The sequence below is a fragment of the Emydura macquarii genome, unplaced genomic scaffold (assembly GCF_026122565.2).
Source record: "Emydura macquarii macquarii isolate MOO-44397 ecotype Brisbane River unplaced genomic scaffold, CSIRO-AGI_Emac_v2 contig_1230, whole genome shotgun sequence".
Taxonomy (NCBI): Eukaryota; Metazoa; Chordata; order Testudines; family Chelidae; genus Emydura; species Emydura macquarii.
This window is the reverse complement of record NW_027131367.1, coordinates 17,745,629-17,762,417: the sequence shown is the minus strand read 5'-3', so window position 1 is coordinate 17,762,417 and position 16,789 is coordinate 17,745,629. Positions and strand designations below refer to the sequence as shown.

The 16,789-nt window shown below is 46.1% G+C and overlaps 1 long non-coding RNA gene across 1 annotated transcript in view; it reads right to left on the bottom strand.

Annotated features, from left to right (window-relative positions):
- The window catches only part of LOC137152771 (uncharacterized), a 39,161-nt gene extending 22,697 nt beyond the window's left edge, over nt 1-16,464 (bottom strand). Inside the window, exon 1 of the long non-coding RNA XR_010919600.1 lies at nt 16,209-16,464. This is a non-coding gene — a long non-coding RNA (uncharacterized lncRNA). The remainder of the gene's footprint in view (nt 1-16,208) is intronic.
- Nucleotides 16,465-16,789: the final 325 nt, after the last annotated feature.

The following is a 16,789-nucleotide window of genomic DNA, read 5'->3' as shown; positions in this document are numbered from 1 at the left end:
CCCAGAGAGTGCAAAAATGGACTCCACATCAGGTGGAAACATGAAATGGGCTCTTCTCAGTGTGTCACAGGGGAGGATTGAAGACAGCGTGCCGTAGATGGAACCTCTCGTCTCTGAGTCATCTACCCCAATCTGGCCAGGTCACTAGTGATCCAAAGACACCCATGCAAAAAGCGTTCAGGGGCTACAGAACCATTCTTAACAAACAAATCTCCTTGCCACAGAGTCCACTGCCCCAGCTAGCCATCTCAGCGTAAATGGGTATGAAAGCTGAACCACCCGTCTAGTCAGCTGGGGATCATTGATCCAGGGGAGGGATCAAGCACACAAGCAGTTAGGGAGCTTGCACTATACCTGAATTCCATAACTGCCTTCTCCTATCCCCGCTCAGGAAGTTAGTGCCTGGCTAAAGAGAGGATGGGCGATAGCTCCCCAGACTGTGATGGCATTGCAGGAGGCAGCCAGTCAGGACAGAAGTGGCAAATGGAAGGGATGGAGCTGGACCTCAGAGCAGATGATACCTCATCTAGCTCCAGTTCCACACCAGCATGGGATGACAATTAATTAACTTGAAAACTGACTATAGTACTTTTGTGGCCCTGTCCCCAGGGTCCTTGCTTCTCCCCAGCTCCAAAGCATGCGCTGCCATGCCCAGCCCCGTCTAGGAGATTTGTTTTCATAACAGAGGTCAACCAAGAAAGAGAACCCAGTCTTGACTCAGTTCTTGGCCCCAGGCATCAAGGTCATCCCTCTGGGGGGAAGAGGGGTGTCTCTGGCACTCCAGCTCCTGGCAGCCTCCATCCACTCTGCTCGCCTCCTGGAGTTGAACCCCCAACCTCTTATTCCAGGACCCACCACAGGAGCTAGCGCCGCTCCACTGGGGCTGTCTTCCCTCCTCCCAGCAGCTCTTCATAGGCCCAGATTATAGCCCAGCCCTCTTTAATTAGCTAGACTGGGCTCTCTTGCTCCAGTCCAGGGGCAACGGGCTCAGTCTATCCACAGAGACCAGCCACCCTGTGACAGGCCCCCATTAACATTATCTGAGCAGCTCCCCATCTCATCTCAGTGAGGTGGGGAACTGCTATTATCCCCATTTTACAGATCGGGGACTGAGGCACAGAGAGACCAAGGCCCAGATCCACAAAGGGCCTTGGGCACCTACATCCGAGTTTTGCCTCCCCGACGATCCACGAAACTCCCAACAAACCTTGTAGGCGCCTAAACGTACTTGCCATGCCAGTGAGAGAGTGAGAATGACTAAGCCCAGTGGCTGGAGCACCAGATGGGAGACCCTGGATCCAGTCCCCCTGTTCCAATCACTCTTTGCACATTATTTATCCACAGTGCAACAGCTTCAACAGGGGAGGCTGAGGAAACCCCACACCAGGCTGTCCCATTGCTCAGTGGTTAGAGTGCATGACTGAGAGGTAGGAGACCCCTGTTCAAATCCCTTCTCCCAGTCTGGAAAGGGGGGGAATGAACGTGGGTCTCCCACATCCCAGGTGAGGGCGCTAACCACTAGGCTACAAGGTGAGCAGCTCCTCCTCAGGCTCTTTTGTGTGGAGCAAGGCTGGTGCCAAACTCCTTCCCTCCAGAAGTGGCTCAGGTGCCTAAGCCTCCTTGCTCCAGGTGGCAGGTTCTCGTTCATGGATTGCTAAGCAGAGATAGGCGCCTATCTCTGAGAGAGGGGGGCAGGGTGAGCACACACCTGTCACCTGTCACCAGCATCTCCCATTGGCTAGCTCTGGTGACTCCCCACCTGGCCTGCGTGGATCACATTCCTAAGTGCCTCTCTCTCCCCACCCACTGTATAGGGCATGTAAGTACCTTGTTCAGCGTTGTGGATCACAGTATTATTCCCATGATTTGCTAGGCGCCAGGACACTCCGTGTTGCAACACCTAAGTCCTTTTGTGTATCTCACCCTAAGTGCCTTGCCCAGATCACACAAGAAGACTGTGACAGGAAGCAAACCCGGGTTTCCTGAGTCCCATGCTAGCATCTTAACCACTGGGCCTGCATTCCTCCAGCAAACCTGCATAGAAATCTTTGGATAAAGGATACTATAGAAGTGCCAAGAATTATGATTATAACTATGCTGGTCCCCATTGCTACTCTCCAAGGTCAGAGAAACACTTAAGGAGATGATGGCCTCCCCCTCCTTTCCCATTTCTCCTCACTGAGCTCAGAGACATGGGCAAGGCTAACACCTCGTCAGCACCACTACACCCTCTGGAACCCCACACAGTCTCTTACCTGATCAGAGCGCTTTGGCCCAACACATTACATGGGGATGAATCACTCCCTGACCTCTGCCTTTGGAGTGTTCAGTTTCTGCTAATTTTATGGGCTGTATCAACTGGGTTATTGAATCCAGATGTCTGCAAATGTGACTGCAGAGCACAGGAACCCCAAACGAGCAGCGTCAGTGGCAGGAATCGGAGCTGGTAATTCATCTTTCATAAACCAACAGTGGCCTAGGAGGAAGAGAACCATCTATTCTCTCCAATCACTTCCTGGATCCTGAAGGAACAAGCCGAAGGCTATTATCTCCACAAGCAATTCCAAATTTTTCTCAATAACTAGCTCGCCCACTCTCCCCTTCTGAACTGCTCTGACACTGGAAGCACGGGCTGCAGTTATTCTCAGGTTCAGGCTGTGACGGCTCCCACCTGCACGATATCTTGAAATGGCAGAGGGACAGGCGTGGACCCAGCTTGGCTTTGGTGCTTTATTTAGGAACATCAAATCTTCTATGGGAACAGCAACTGGGCAGGAACAAAGCCTCAGGATTCTTGTGTTGGCTTCTTTTGTATAACTGAGTCATGGCATGAGCTGGCCAGTGACTGGTAACAGCTGACAATACTCTAGCAGAAATACATGGTTTGGGTAGAAATGCAGCTGGGTAGGAGACAACTGGTGCGTAGTTGTCACAGGGAGCCAAGAATTAATACACTCAAGCCCTGCTTAAATTACAAATAAAAGCATGTTTTGTGACCTGTCTACAACATGGTTATCCCCAGACACGGGCCAAATATGGCACCATCTTTGTAGTGTAGATGGGATCTTGACTATGTCCTGAACCATCCTAAAGCCTTGGAGAGTAAAAGGCTCTATTGTGGTTCAGGGATATGGTTAAGGTCCTGTCTACATGACAAAACTACTGTGCTGTAATTGAGTCTCCAGTACAGGTGTATTTACAATGTAAAATATAAAGTACTAACTAACTAACTGCTTTGCTGTTCTGGAGCATGTTGTTTAATTGCTGTTTAGAATCTGATTGGTGGTTCTCTTTTTGATAGAAGGATGGGACACCATGTCACTCGGGCCCTTGCTGAAGACAGCAAAATTACTTGAAAAATATAGCACAAATTTTGATGGTGAGACATTATTTCTATACAGTAACACCTAGGCATGCCAATCAAAGATCAGAACCCATTGAGCCAGGTACTGTATAGACAAATAACAAAGAGGGTCTCCTGCCCCGGAGAGTTCACAATCTAAGTATCACACAGGAGGAAGCAGACGGCTGAGACAAATGGAAGTGAGAATGAGATAATAAAACATCATGAAAGAAGAAATCTCAGCTCCCTGCTTGTCCAGCCTAAAATGGTGTTAATTGAAAGGGCTAGTACTTGCATGGTCAAGGTCTGCATGGGAATGTGTGTACAGGGAAAAGTGGGAAAGTTGCTGGCTGTCTGCCCCTCAACAAAGGCTCCTATGGGGGAAGAACAGAGAGGGTAAAGGGAGGGGAGGCCTGAGGGAAGGAAAATACTTATTTTTAAAATAGCTTCCTGTCCTTTCCCTTATTTGAGGCTCTGGCATGGTGAGCTGCTCTGGGTCTCTCTTAGCTGGGGATTTCAAAGAACTGTCTACAGATTCCATGTCCCCTGAGAGAGGATTTTTCATCTCATACGTCATTGAGAACTTTCTGTAGTGAAGCCAGAAAGCCAGCACAGGCTCTTTTTATACTGAGGACAGAGGGAGCTTCGAGAGCACTCCAGGCTGCATGTAGGAAAAGAGTTGTTGTAACAATTGGGCCTACAAGTTTACCCTAATTGTGAGCTCAACTGTAAAAAGTCAGTGTAAGTTTGTAAAATGTCACATTAACCTATAATATGCATTAATGGGAAAAGGTGCACAAGTGAGACAGAAAGACTGAATTAATCCAAACAAAAAGACCTACTGATGTAACTCAAGGCCTGTGTTAAAATCATGCCTGGCAAACATAAGGAACAGAGGACCAGAATCAATTAATCCAAATTGGTGTGTCAGAATTAGTGGACAAAATAATAATGGGATGGGCTATTCTATCATTTTGGGGTCCTTAAAGAAAGAAACTTTGGGTGAAAAATTGGCTACTGGTGCAAACTTCACCATCTCCTAGGGCTCAGGCCTTCATCACCAGGATCCTTAGACATGTCCTGACCAGACAAGGCCAGCAGAAGGGATCCAGATGACATCGCCACCTCTGCCAGCTCCAGCTGAATCCCAGCCATGAGAAGGATGGAAATGGGATTGGACTTTAATAGCAACAGCAGCCCCAGCCCATTTCAATTTCTCTTTTCCCCAAAATGGACAATTATCTTTGATACCATCTAAGAAGCCATCAAACCAGGGGGAGGAGGGTTCCTTTAAAAAACGCTCTACAACTAAAGGGTTTCTCTCTCTCTCACACACACACACACACACACACACACACACTCTCTTTCAGCGGCAGTATGGAAAAAAGAAAAAATGAAAGGGGGAAGGAAAACCGCAAAAAAAGCAAAAAAATTGAAACCTCAAATTTTCTATGAGTTTTTTGAAAACACTCAAATAACAAAATGTTTGTTTTCAAAATCTGCGGAATGAAAATAATTGTTAAAAGTTCAAGTTTTTGTGAAATTTCGTTTCCAGTTTTTCAGCCAGCTCTACTGATGTGTAAGCCCCACAGTGGACATTCACCCTTGTGCAGACACAAGGCCGATACGCCATCAGGATTGCAGTGGTGCAAGAGGGATGAAAGGCATAACACTTTGGGCTGGCTCTCTGTATAGGGGTGAATTCCCATGTCAAGCTCCTTTTCAATTTGTTGTGCAAACTCTATGCAATATTATAACTCAGGCCAACTAAACTGCACATCAAGGATGAGCGTCGCAGGCTAAGAGCCTGTTCAATTGCTACCTCTGCATTCCAATTCATTCAGCACTTGCTGCTCAGAGCAGATGCAAGCTGCACTGTGGTAGATGAACCCACAAGATGTTTCTCATTTTCTGTCCAGTCCTTGGAAAGAATAAAACATGGTATAAAAAATACCAATACGAGATACGACCTTTGCATTTGGTGTTAGAACTCACTTTATTGTACCTGGGGGGCTGAGTCGTTCCTGTGCTTGGCTTTTTCTTTGGCTGCCTCTGCATTGTAATAATGTTCCATTGTTCTGCAAACTCAGTAAAGAGCGAACTTTGTATCCGAGCCGATCACTCACTCTTGTGCAACAGCAACGGGTTCACCAAGAATCTTCTGAGGACACTAAGGGGGATGAGTTTTACATGTGGATGTCTTCATGCCAAGTTTCAGCCTGATGTGAATTGAAACAGCTGACTTATAACACCCCCTCTAAAGCCAGGGTTTATTGGAAGGGAATTTCTGCCAGAACAGAAACTATAGCAACTGCTGCAATAAAACAACGTTTCTGCATAAAGCTATTTTTACACAGCAGTGCACGTTCACGGCATGACAGTTTAGAGCACTTTTCTGATCTTTGCTGCCAGGTTTAGATGGATTAATATCATAGAGCAGAGACAAGGTGACTGAAGTAATCTCTTTTTGGACCAATTTCTGTTGAGAGAGAGGGACAAGCTTCCAAGTTTAGGTCTTTCTTCAGGTCTGGAAATGCACCTGAAGAAGATCTCTCTGTAAGCTTGAAAGATGGTGAAAGAGACAAACAGAAGTTAGTCCAATTAAAAATATTACCTCATCCACCTTGTCTCTCTCATACCCTGGGACCAAAATGACTACAACAACACTGCATCCAACAGTGAATAGCATCATAGTATTCCTCAGAGGAGGCAGAAAACTATTAGATTGTCAGATACATCCTTCTGTAAGGGTAGGAAAGGCTACTCAAAGAAAATGCTTAATCAGTCATTAGATTTATTCTATGCTGGATCTTTCCTAAAAGGCTCAGAATGTGTTAGGGCCAAATTTTGTACTCTCGAAAGTCAATGGGACTTTTGCAGTTGACTTCAGTTGGCTACCATAACCAACCCCACCACTGGACCTGCCCTAAGGCCTGGAAAAGGGTATTTGTGCAGGGTATTGTGGAAACTAGAGAGTGATGATCCATGGCAGAATTATTGCTTTAGGGTCCATCCTGGCCCTACTGAAGTCAATGGGAATTTTGCCATTGATTTCAGTGGGGCCAGGATTTCAGCCAAAAAGTGAACCACCAGTCCCCACCCCAACTCAGTATCTGGGAAGGACGGACTCTTCGTACCTTTTCAGCCTATGGATCACCTATGTGCTGTTCTGGCCTCTTTTGCAGGAAAAAAAAATGTCTGAGTATTAATCACAGCAGAGAAGTCAGATTTCCTGAGAAAAGGATAGTTTTTTCCACTTCTTGCTAGTATTTCTGGTGATGGTTCTCAGGTTGCATTGTGACACTAGAGACTAGGTAATATTCAGGATCTTATGTTGGACAGGAAACCAAGAGAGGACATTACAGACAAAAATAGGAAGCGAGTGTAATGGCTCAGAGGTAGAATCTAACCACAGGTGCCCTGGAAGAATCTGACGCTACATGTTAGCAGGGGCCTGGTCCTAGAGTCCTGTTAGTGGAGCTTAGGGTTAGGCTCCAGCCTTTAATGGACAGATAACGGGCATGTAGGATGATTCAGAAGGCCCTACCACCTTGCTATGTCCTTTACAGGGTGCAGAAAATCTGAACTCAATTAAGGGAAACTGTTATTCCAGGTCCAATACTGAGTGCTTGCTAGAATATTTGTAGAGAATTATTCTTTCATGCTAATTTGACTTGCATGAACTTGGTGCATCTGTTAATGTACAGGGCAGTGGGCAGATGGCACTAACTAGAACAAGGCAGAGTGCAAACTTGCCATCTTGGATGTGCCAATGCTCCTCAACCATGACCCAATGCATCCCTGCTATTCCACTTTTACCTCCCATCTCTGATCTATAGCTTTGCCAATGCACGTCAATTGTCACCTGTGGTATTGCCTGCGAGTCTATTCTTGGGCCTAGCAGGCCTCTGCCAACGTGTCTCATTGCTAATCCACAATACCCCTGCCTAGAGCTAGGCTCCTACTATGTCAATGAAGCCTGACCTGAAGCACCTTCTGTTACAATATCCCTGGGCTCCAACACTACTTTCGTGGTGCACATGGTGTGCTGCCTGCTATCCCAGTTCTGAGTCCCATGCACAACTTAAAGCACTTGGGTAAAATGTATCCCTGTGCTGAAAGCCAACGTAGGTCTTATGCACCACTTAAGTCTCCAAAGGACAGTTTAAGTGGGATGTAAGTGTTGGATAGACCCCTGGACAAGGGTAAATTTCAGCCTTATTGAAGCTGTGGACCATTGTGAATACATAGCTATCTCCTTTTTTACTTCTAATAGTACAAAATGTGTGTAAAGCCTAAAAGAAATCAAAAGGGGCCATCCAAAGGTAGCCACATTTAGCCAAGATATTACCCCTCCCAAGAAATCCTACAAAAATCTGAGACGTGAAGTAAGGCACTGCTCTCCATGGTTTGCTGAATACTCTCTTCATTTGAGGTCTGAAACAAATTGACTCCAATAATCTGCTCCTTGGAGTCACGTTTTCTATAAATAAGCACACCTTAGGCAGACTGAAGTGAGCAAATCTTGTGAGCTCCTAACTCAATGTTTAGAAAAGATGTATATATCCCACCCTCTTAAGCAAATCTGTATGTCATTAGCCTTTAAAAACAGAAAGATAGAGCTTCTCTTTGGCTAAGTATTTAACAGAGTCATTTGTACATGACTATTATATTAACCACACAAATAACAAAACTCTCCAGGGATTTGTGGGTAGTAGATGATGCATAGGTTCAAAGTATATGTTGATGTCATAGAGTTGCCAAGCCTCCAGGATTGTCCTGGAGTCTCCAGGAACTAAAAATTAATCTGTAATTAAAGATTGTCACGTGATGAAACCTCCAGGAATATGTCCAACCAAAACTGGCAACCCTAGTTGATAATTCAAGCTATTTAAGAACATAGGATCCTGTAGGCTTCCTGAACCTGATCCTCCATTGCCCTATAAATTGTCAACATGTATACCAGCGCAAAGTGTGAGTGAAAGGCCTCCTGATCAGAATGGAAGCATTTTACACCCAGTTGCATTGGCATAAATGACACAAGGTGCCATGGAGAACCAGGCTCCCTGTCTCTCAGGCTAGTTGTCAGGATGGCACTAAGGCATTAAGGAAAACAATCTGATATTTGGAAGTTTGATACTGGATCCAAAGGAGGCTGTTCAGGTTGTCTGTGCAATTTTTAGTCAACATTCCTCTGTAAGTGCTTCTTAAAATTGATTTGGGGAGAGCTGGGTACGCCTGGGCATGGGCAATTGATATTGCTAACAAACTAAGCTGACCATGGTTGAAACTGAGCACTCATCTACCAGCTTCCCCCTCACTGTTCTGCCAATCCATCTGCCTCAATCCAGCCCTTGTTCTCCCATCCTTGGGCCTCTCTTAAGCAGACACCAATAGTCATGCCAAAATGCTCAGCAGTGGCCTGTGAATATGGTAGCCTCAGTTTTTGGGTGCCCAGCTCAAGACAGTTGGGGCCTGATATTCAATGGTGCCAAGCATCTGCTGATCTGCTGGACTTTGAGAGGAGGATGGATGCTCAGCATGCCAGAAAAATCAGACTCAAAACCAGAGGCACCCAGAATTGGAGACCACTCTTGAGACGTTTGGCCTTAATGGGAACCCAGTGAAAGAGGTTAAATACAATGTGGATAATTGGACTTGCCTGCTTCTCAGGGAGTTCCTTTGAGGCTTTTCAGCCAGTGCTTACACAATGCTTGAAGCTGAAAAGTTTTCTTATGTAGTAAACTGAACATGATGGTTCAAGTCTACCGAAAAGACTTCTTGGTGAGAAGATCCAAGAGGTTTAAGCTATGTATCTCGCACTATATTAATACGCTATATATCGGAGCATATAAACATAAAACTGCAAAGCAAACCCTTTGGGGCCAGGCCTCCAGCTGGTATAAAATAGCAATATCACAACATGGATCTCAGTGGAACTATACCAATTTACATCAGCTGAGGACATGGCAGTGACCAAAAAAAATGGACCTGTTACTCTGTCTCGCTAAAGTACTTATATGTCCCCCATTACTGTTACCTGAGCACTCCCCAGCACCACGCGAGTTGGAAACTGTTGTCCCTATTTTACTGAGGCAGAGAGAAACTATGTGATTTGCCCAAAGTCAGATTCTGTAGTAGAGCAGGGAATAGAACTGGGGTTTCCCAAGCCAGGATCCTCACCACAGGACAACCCTTTCTCCCCCCCACACACACCACAAACACACACACACACTGACTGATTTTGAGTAGGGTAGAGGAGAGCAGTGCCGTGTGGCTTGTACACCCTGCAGCTGAGTCTAACTTCCCACCCTGTATTTCAGGGTAGTCTGTCCTAGTGGCCAGAGTCAGTGGAGCAGCCCCTTCAGTTAGGGCAGCAATGCCCAATGGCCAGAGTCAATAAAGTCACTCTCCTCTGTGGGGTACTGTGGCCTAACGGTACATTGGAGGAATGGGCGCCACCTAGGGGTGTGTGGGTACCTGGGGTAGGGGGACTCAGACCCTCCCTGCTCCTCTGAGCCCCAGCCCAGGGCCTTGGCAGTGGCAGGGGTGCTTACCATCAAGCCAGCAGGGAGTCTCCTGAAATACGGTGACCAGTTCCCCAACTCCCCCACTATAGCAAAGTTTAAGTCCCCTGGGCTACTTCCAACCCCTTTCCCTGGCGGCAAAGTCCGTAGCTTTCCCAGGTCTCTAGGGTCATCGGCTGCTGCAGCTCCTGGAGACTCTGTTCCCTCCGGGCTTCCTTTGGGCGGCGTAGCATCCACCTGGGTTGTGGTGCTGCCAGCCTGCAAGTGCATCCTCTCTCCTCAGCAACTGAGTTGAGCTGCTCTTTTGTACTGAGGCTGCAGATGGAGCATGCCTAGTAGAGCCAGGGAGTGTGGCCTCCCCAGCCCACAGAGTGGGATTAACCCCTGCCAGACCAGTGCTTGTACATCCCTTCACAAGCGGAACAGGGCCTATTGTTTTATCCATGAAATGTAATTCAGCACCCAGGCAGTTGGAGGGGGAAATACATCAATCAAATTAAAGATTACAAAAGACAGCTTCAATATTGACTTACATGGAATGAATAAGAAAAGGTATGTCAGCGCACAGCTCAGAAATGTCACTACAATCAAAAGGCAATTCTCCCCGCTCCAGTCTCTACTTTTCTGTGGTTTGCAGTATATTATTTGCCAGATATTTTACCTCACCCTATTTACCTCAGTCTGCAACTCCCTAGTCTTTGTGTGAATTTCTCCGCCTCCTAGAATGTCACAGACGAACCAACTGTTTCACCCAAATTAGAGCTCAGCTCTATCCCACCATAGCCCCAAACACCCAGCCATTTTGATTCAAGAGAGGCCCAAGATTAGAACTACTAGGAAATGTTTCAAGTCAAGACTATGATTTAGAATGTAACGCCTTTGGGGCCGGGACCACCTTTTGGTTCTGTGTTTGTACAGCACCTAACACAATGGTGTCCTGGACCATGACTGGGGCTCCTAGGCACTATGGTAATACAGATAAGTTATTATTATAATTAATTCTAATAAGACTAGAGTGTGCTGACAGAGAAGGAAGTTTGCACACTACCTGCCACATCTTGTCTGCCTCTAGCAAGGGCTATTTGTCCCTCACTTTCTTGTACGCTAAATTCACTCACTAATTTAAAAGAGGCACAAGAAACAAAGGCAGCACTGGAGTCACTGTATCCTCCACCTGGGAGCAGCAGGGGAGAGCTGTCCTGCCAAGAGTTATTTTAACCTTTCATATTTTTGGCAGCAGAATGTCACTCGAATGTCTCCTACTGGGTTTTGCATTATATCAGTGTGATAAGCTGGCAGGGCCCAGGAGAATCCTATTCTGGGAGCGGGGCAAGTTTGTTTTCCATGATAATCAGCTTTGAATAGCAGAGGGGAGAAGCAGCACATAATAATAAATAATAATAATAATAATGCTTACATTTCAACATCTGGGAGAGGGAGAATCTGCTGTAGAACTAGCTTATACACATAACAGCCAGCTCAGTGCTTTCAACCGGCCGGCTACCCACCCAGAGATGGGGGAACTTTCTCCCCTCCCCACTCCTGACCCAAGGAATCTCCACAGACAGAGTGAGGTACAGGGGCTCCATTCCAAGCTTCACCTCAGGAGGCAGGGTTGCACCTCTGGGACTCTGCTGCTCTGGGTGCTCAACACGACACCCAGTGTAAATTAGAGCAACCGGATGGCTAAACAGATTGAATAGGAGAGGGAGCTCTCGCAGCACCAGATGGGAGGGGCAGCTCTACCTCTGTCTTTAGCAGATGAGGTGAAGCTGTGCTCACCCCATCCCTCCTCCCTCCCCTCTTACTTTAACCCTTGGAGCAGCCCAGGTTGCTGACCATGGCCCAGAATAATAGGCAGAGCCCAAAGTGCTACGGCCATGCCCCCTTCACCCCTACTCCCTCACCCAGCATGCCCTACATTAGATAGATGTGCCCCTGGTTGCCGGGAATAGAGGTGAAGTAGCAGCAAGCGTTATTGACTACATCCATCCTGACTGGAGATCTGGATAGTGTTGATGGAAGACTCCCAGGTTGCACTCATGGCACGGGTTTATCCAAGGGCTAACTCAGCTCAGCTCGTTCCAAAGCCTTGCTCCAGAAGCTGGAAGGGAAGGCGGGGGAATCTTTCCAGGGTGTTACACATGTAACTCTACAGAAGGTTTTCATCTTTAGTGGAAATGGCAGATTTATTGGAGAATGGTGCCATCTCTTCCTAGGGCTGCAGTCACAGAATCTGGCTACAATGTGATTGAGGGCAAGGGACAGATAACAACAATTTCACTTCATTTTTAAAAAAAATCCTGTGAAAAACAACAGAAGTAGCTTTTTGTTTGGTTGGGAGTTTTGGGAGGATGGGGGAGGGCAGTTACCCTATTATTTGACTCCAGATGCTGAAATTGGCTCTGGGAAACTCATTTTTCTTGACTTTGAAGCCAGGAACTTTCTGAGCCAAAGGCTAATGTCTACAGATTTATGCCACTTGGAAAAATCAAATAGTTGTGAGCCAAGCCACTTAACGTCTAAAACAAAATCAATCCTGCAGGGATAATTCTAAAATGACTTTGGAGCTCTGAAACGCCAACCAGAGTTATAATTTGCACCATCTCCTTCTAGTTCACTAACACAGGAATCTGCTGGATGCTCAAATCAGAGTGGATTATGGAAGAGGGAGAAGCCAGAGGAAGACATTTCTTTTCTTTTCTCTGGGCTGATGTTTGTGCTAATGAGGGCAAAGGGGTCCGGCAGGGCTGGAAACAAGCTAAGTTATCCACAAGGCCAAGAGCTGTGGAGACACCCACAGTCCATGCTTTTTCCATTGCACTCAGCCAAAACACCCCCTATTACTCTCTAGAGATGAGACACAATCCAATCTTCCCATTATGGCAATTCCATTATAGGTCTTGCCTTTCCCCAGAAAAAAACAGTGACCAGGAATGAATCATTCCAAGGCAATGAGGGTTGATCTGCTGTTGATTGGTTTAGTCTCTAATCCACAAGCCCCTTAAACTCAGGCCTGCAGGGTAACTCCACTCAGCTTCCCAGAGATAGCCCATTCATGCTGTGTTTTTAATTCTCAAGGCTCCTACTGACCAGGGAACTAAATGCACCATAACACAATGCTGGACTCAGCTTCTTCCAGCATAATCACCCTGGTGTTGATGTTTGTTCTGTTAGCACAATTCCTGACCCAGTACAGCAAAAGAAGCAGTGGATGGCGCCCTTAAAAAACGGCTGAGAAAGGCAGAGATGGTGAAAGGAAGTTGAGAGGTCTGAGGGGGGTTGATCGGCTTGGCACCTGATAAGTGGGAGAAATGTTGGGAGCACATGACACTGCAGAATTTTACAGAAGGGATGTGGGTTTTCATGTGTTTAAGAGAACCAAGTGCTACTGAGAGGTGCCCCTGCACTGTCCCAGTGGATCCTCACAGAAGAGCAGTGGCAATGCAAGCCTCCTCCATTGGCTGGGCTCCTTACTACCTGGCATTTGACAGTCAGTCACACCTGTGCCAAACGAGGACCAGGCCTCCATTCCGATTGCACAGGTGTAAATGACGACACAAGGTGCAAAGCAGTGAGGTCTGAGACCCATTGTTCTTGAGCCCTGATGGGACAGCCAGTCGAGGCAATAGGGGAGTTTAGATTCAAGGGACCATCTTCAGTCACTGGTTTATTTGCCTAAACTCCCAGCAATGGGGCCAGATTAGTGAGGTTCTTCTTTCTGTGGATACCTGCAGACTAGGAGCCTTACTAAAACAACCAACCCATTTCCCATAGGAGACTGACTGTCCATCAAAAGATGTTGTTCAGTCACCACTGATCTTGGCCTCACTGGAACCAATGACCGACTAGCCAATTGCTCCATAGCCCTTTAATAAATTCCTGAGCCATCCCAGTCCCTATACAGCATTCTTCTATGAACAATCTCTCCTTCAATTCACGTTGCCCTTGAAAAAGAGAGACAGAGAGAGAGAGCGCGCAAATGCAACTGTGATCGTGACATCAACTTGGAGAAATTTTCTGAGGGGAGCCACAGTTAGGCAGCTTCAGCTAGAAGCTGGGTCACCATGACGTAGGGCTTCGAGGGCAGTTCTTGGATGGCACAGAGGTCACCAGATACCAAAATAAGTTGGGAAGGCAAAAATGTAATAGATTTCCACATTGCTCTTTGCAAAGTCCATCCAACTCTCCTCTCTGTGGGCCTTCTTCATATGAAGCCCTTCAATATGAGTATTCCAGCCGTCCCATCCTTGATAAAATGCACCACAATTTGCTACAGTAACTGACCGGGACACTGCCATATAGCTTCTGTGAGACCCACTCTCCTGCTCACCAGTGTTCTCTGGCTGCCTTGCTCAGCACCTGTGGGACAACGCTTCCCTAAAGCAAGTGGGGCTAGCCACCGCAAGATGCTCCCAGGTTGCACCGAGACATGAGAGCAACCCCTCCACCACCATTTGACCAGGGGGCATGGCCAAGCTATTCCTGCATCCAGCTAACACTCAGTTGCCAGAATGGTTCCTCAGTATCATTGGCAGCGATCAGAGTAGCCTTCAGGCAGTTCTAATTTAGACAGTGCAGCTGCCCCATTGGTCAGGGGCCCCTGGATCCACCTCTCCAGAATTATGATAAGCACTCCTCTGTCAGGCTGGAGAGCCAGGCTAGAGAATCTGGGTCATAGTGTCTAGACCAATACGTCACTACTTCTTAATAAGGAATGAGGATGTGTGTGTGTGTGAGTCTGTGTGTATATATATTTCAAGTGGCTAATGCCCTTCAGGATCAAGTTTCCAATACAATAGGGAGCTAGCAATTTATAGCTGTAACCATTGGGTAGGATTTTTGATCATCAGCTGGCAGCCCTTGAAATTATGATTGTTACATTACCATGCATGCTTCATGCAAAGCACGAGCAGCTGAGATCACCTTTGTTCATCCTCCTCTTCTCCACATAAGTCTATTAGCAGATGGTAAGAGCCTGCTTGGGTTTTGCTGATTGCTAGCAATGGGAAATTTGGAGTGGCTGAGCTTGTGACTGAGAGACATTGCCAAGTAAAATATTGGACTGAAGTGATGTTCTGACAATACAATGTAATCTACACCATAAAATAAACAGTTGCAGGGAGCAAAATAAAGGGTATTTGGAACAACTGAAGATTTCAGCAGAAGTATTACTGAGCCCTACTGAGTCCTTTTCTGACAAAAACAGGTGTGAATTGTCAATCTCCAACTCCAGTCCAGAAAGGGACTCGTTAGTTGCAATCAGCCAGCATAGCTGGTTTGTTTTTTCAAGTTTCATAAATTTTATTGAACATTCAGAAATAACAGAAACAGTGAAAATATATTAGAGACATTCAGAGCACTCATAAAAGTACAAAGATATATATAAGCGTGGACATGACAAATCAGGAAAATTAGAGAGGGCTCATGTGTTCTGCTAATGTGTCAGGAGAAAACTACTCATAATTCCAAAACCCAAAACCTCCATTTCAAGAAGCAGCTAAGTTTACTTAGGGACAACAATGCATTTACTAATCCCATCAATTACAAAACACCAGCACATAAAAAACAAGGAAATAAATAGCTGAGTATGCCAAAAATCTTACACTGCCCTCAGAATCAACAGGAACTGATGATTCTCACCGAGCAGGAATTTCAAAGCTTGGACTGTCTCTGGTGCCCATTGGAGTCAGCAGTAAAATTCCAGCTGATTTCATTGGGAGCAGAACTGGCCCAACACTGAGCACTTGTGGAAAGTCATCACTGCACAGCCACTGTAACTCCGTGTTTCTCAGAACTAGGACTCTGGTGACAGAAATCATGACTTCTACTGCTTTTTTCATAGGAACACCAGACTGACTGCCAGACTGAATCAGACCCAAGGTCCATCTAGTCCAGTGTCTTGTCTGACAGTGGCCAGCACCAGATGCTTTAGAAAAAAGTGTACGAACCCCATAGTAGTCATATGCAGGGATCTCCCCCTTCTTAGATCTCAGTCTAGCTTCTAATCATTAGAGATCACTAAAACCCTGAAGCACAAGGTTTAATATCCCTTCCGGACTTTGTTGTTGTTAATTCTGACAACTCTTGATCTCCAGATAAATAGCCAATCTTTTTTAGAATCTTGTAGTCATACAAAGACGTAGCCTCCATCACCCAGCCCAGCACACCGCTAGACATGTCTGTGGTTTTTTGTTGTTGTTTGCAAATTGGGCTCTCTATATAACTAGCGCAGCAGAGTATAGATCTGAAACAGTTGCAAACAATGTCTGTTGTAAAACAAAGTATAAATTTGTCTTCTCATAATTTCCTATAACAAACAAGATTATAGTACTTACATATTATTTCCAGTGACTTCTCCTTCTTTAATAGAAATTGCATATTTGAACCCTTCAATGTTTGCCAGGAGCATGGTCCATCTTTTCCTTTTTTTTTTACCATGACGAACTACCAACCTGATGGACAAAACAGGTGGTTCTATTTCCAGCTCTGCTGCCAGCTTCATATGCGACCTTAAGATAAGTCTTCTAGATTTGATGACCCGAATTTAATCAGAGGTCAGCAGACCCACACTGAGGCGAGCACCCAACATGCATTTCTGAGCCCTTTTGTAAGCCTGGCCCTTATTTCAGTGCCTAAATGGGAGCAGGCCTGTTTTGAAAATCTGCCCCTGATTGTGGTTGCTCAGTACTTGAATGTTTGGCCCTGAGCTAATTTGAAAATTTAACCCTATGTTGCTCATTCAGACCATTTGGAAAATGGGTGCAGTGGTTTGCTCCTTCCATTTGGTGTGGAATAAGCTCTCATTAAATAAGGGTTGGGGAATAGGGTACATCTAAACAGCAGTAAAAGACCTATGGCATGGCCAGCCCGGGTCAGCTGACATGAGCTACAGGGCTATAAACTTGCAGTGTAGGGG